This window comes from Apis dorsata, unplaced genomic scaffold, assembly GCF_000469605.1.
Source record: "Apis dorsata unplaced genomic scaffold, Apis dorsata 1.3 scaffold_68, whole genome shotgun sequence".
Classification (NCBI taxonomy): Eukaryota; Metazoa; Arthropoda; class Insecta; order Hymenoptera; family Apidae; genus Apis; species Apis dorsata.
Window position 1 is genome coordinate 605882 of NW_006263366.1, and position 3070 is coordinate 608951.

At 43.7% G+C, this 3070-nt stretch overlaps 1 protein-coding gene across 1 annotated transcript in view; it reads left to right on the plus strand.

Annotated features, from left to right (window-relative positions):
• Positions 1–3070, plus strand: part of LOC102674723 (heterogeneous nuclear ribonucleoprotein K-like) — a 62284-nt gene that overhangs the window by 20556 nt on the left and 38658 nt on the right. The gene's annotated exons all lie outside the window — the stretch shown is intronic.

A 3070-nucleotide genomic window follows, 5' to 3' on the forward strand; every position in this document is an offset into this window, starting at 1 on the left:
ACGATTGATTAAAGATGCGGCTCGAGTAAAGCCTGTTGCACGCGCATACCGATCGAACCTTTTTTCGATTCCAGCTCGAAAGGATTAATTATCGATGGTAATGAGTCGGAACGAGCGTGTTGCAACGCGATATAAATTACAACCGTGGGACTTAAACTTAAACTCTCCGCTCGAACGCAGGGAGAGTCCGTGGAAAGGAAAAAAAAAAGAGGGGAAAGAGAAATAGCTCGTAGTGATTATTTTTCTAGATCAATTGCGAACACGCGTGCAAAAATTCCGTTTTAAAGAATCACACCACACAACGAGCTCGAGTTGCTGCGCTAAATTCTTCGCTTCGAGTTCCGCAAAGAAGAAAAGAAATATAATATATATATATATATATTTTCATAGAACATGATTTTATTCATACACGACGTTTTAATTATGATTCGGTTCGATTCGGTCGAGCACGTAACAGGCATTACACTTGCGAGTATCTGGATCGATGTCGTTGTTGCGCAATACGTTCGATCGTTTGCCTCGGTGTTTCTTTCCACACCGTCCTTGAGACGCCGAGACGAGAGCTCACCCTGCGGAAGATCGAAGGGACGCGACGAGCACAAAGGTTCGCGACCTCGCGTTACCTCGCGATAAAATTAAGAAGAAATTTAGCCCGGATCGATGCACACATATGCGGCATTTACGATTAGAAACGAGTTTCCACCACCGTTTCGTTGATCGTTGTTCGTGAGAGAATCGCAAACGCGAGTTTAAGGGTCGATTAAGCTCGCGTTTCAATCGACTGACGAATCGACGGTCGGTGCTCATCGATCGGAATACGAGTCGAGACGATTCGATACGCGTGTATTTTTCTTTCTTTCTTTTTTTTTTTTTTTTTAAATGTAGAGCGTTTTCAATGCCAGCCGTTTCTCACGACGAAACGCGTAAAACGTTAAGAGCACGTGGACTCAGGGACAAAATAGAGTGGAATTCGACGCGGTGAACGCGTTGGGTTTAATCGTTGCTCTCGAGTGTCGTGCATCTTGTCGAGAACGGAGAAAATGAGAAAAGAATAAGAAACTCGTAGCCGATTCATCCGGATTATTTCCAGTCTATGAATTTTCTCGAGGAATGCTTCACACCTGAATCTCTCAGAATTTTGTTTGTTCCCTGAGAGAAATACGAATGTAATTTTTCTTATCTTTGAGAGATTCGATCAATTATCAGAGAGAAATCAAGTAAAATATTCAATATCAAAGTTAGCTATTGTAAAATAAAGATTAAAAATTATTCTTTTAAAAAGTTCCATTCAATTGTTTCTCTCATAATTGCTCGAAATTCATAACGTCGCGCAGTAGAATAACATTCCGTCAGATTTTATCGAGAATCGCATCTGAAGCGCTCCTCGTCCATATCTATTTCCTCTTCTCCAAGGAACTCCTGACGAGCAATCTGTACATGAAACCATCGAGAATTGCGATAAACGCGTATGGAATTAACCAATCGTAAACGAGTCATTCCCACTCGATCTTGTCCCTGGTCGTAAGTATTATAATCGTGATCGTCGGTAAAGCCGGTTCGTACGTATTTTTTGAGCGCTCGACGAGGGCAGCAAGCACGCATGCAGAGTGATCCACTCGCCGTCGAGTGATCTACGAAAGCAGTGTCGCTCCATCGCGGTATCAGATCCTATTTCTGTACGCATCTGTCGATGAAGAAGAGCGAAAAAAGAAAAAAAAAAAAGGAAAAAGAAAAAGAAAAGTCTCTATCGCGTCATGATCGACTGTTGGACACCGTTGTATAATAACAATAATCATGGGATTATTCAACGGCATGGCGCTACTTTCGAGTCGATCGGCAGAGAATCACCCTGTATAACAAATCCGAGGAGCGAGAGAAAGAAAAATCTCGAGGGATAATTTTTTTTTTTTTTTTTTTTTTTTTTTTTTACTGTCCACTCGATACGTCGTGTGTCCGCCATTGGTTGCTGGCGCCCCCTTTGCGGGCCAGCTCCCTGCAGCGCGTGTCCCTCGTTAAACGGGGGGAATTCTTTATGTTCGGACAGCGTCGCTCGTTTCGAGTTGGCCGAGGAAACAATTTGGGGAAAAATATTTATTGCCAAGTATTGCCGCGCGCACGGAGAAATATTTGCGAGTAATAGACGATCGAAACAGGCGATCTTTGCGATCGATCGACAACAAAAGTTGGACGGAGGTGATTTATTAAAGTTGGATGTGATTGCGCGATCGAGCTTGGATCTTTCATCCAAATTCGGCCAATATATGGCCACGGATTATACGAACAATAAGATATCCCGTTGCCTATGTCATTGAGTATTGAATAATTAGTGGCGCGAAACAAGTTATCTCATCAAAGGACACTTGTCAACAGAGAATAAAGAGGATGATAAAATTATTATCGGGGAACGGCCGATATTTTATTACAACTCGGTGACGGTGGCGGAAGTTGAAGAAAGGAAGCGAGAACGGTTCGGGAAATTGCACGTTGATTATCGAATTCCTTCCTCTAATTAGCCGATTACGAACGCGGACGAGAAAGAAAAAGAAAAACAACGAAAGAGAGAGGGGGAAGAGGAGAGCGAATGCCCGCTTTCGCGTTTTATTTACAGTAATGTACAAATATAATTGGGATCGATAATTGGATGAAATTTGCGGTTTCTCTCTCTCTCTCTTTCTCGGTATTTTTCATTTAGAAGACACTTGGGGATGGATCCACTTCCGAGTCATTTCTCCGATTAATTTTTTAACGACAAAAGAAAAGAAAAGAAACGCAAATATTTCTCCGATTCGCGATGGCGGGATTCGAGGAAAGGGAGGAAACGATAGAACGCGGGAAGAGCAGATGAATGGGGGGAGGACGGGGGAGGGTTGTTGGTAGAGGTATAACGGAAGGAGACAAGAGAAGGGGTTAGAAGATTAAGCCGCGAAAAATTAATCCAGCCGTGAGAGACGTGATGTCTAACTTGGTTGATGATTTGTGCCCTGGCCCCGCCCCAACCCCGGCGTTGCCCCCCTGGTGTTGCCCTGCCGTTGCCCTGCCGTTGCCCTGCCCGGAACGACGGACCCTGACT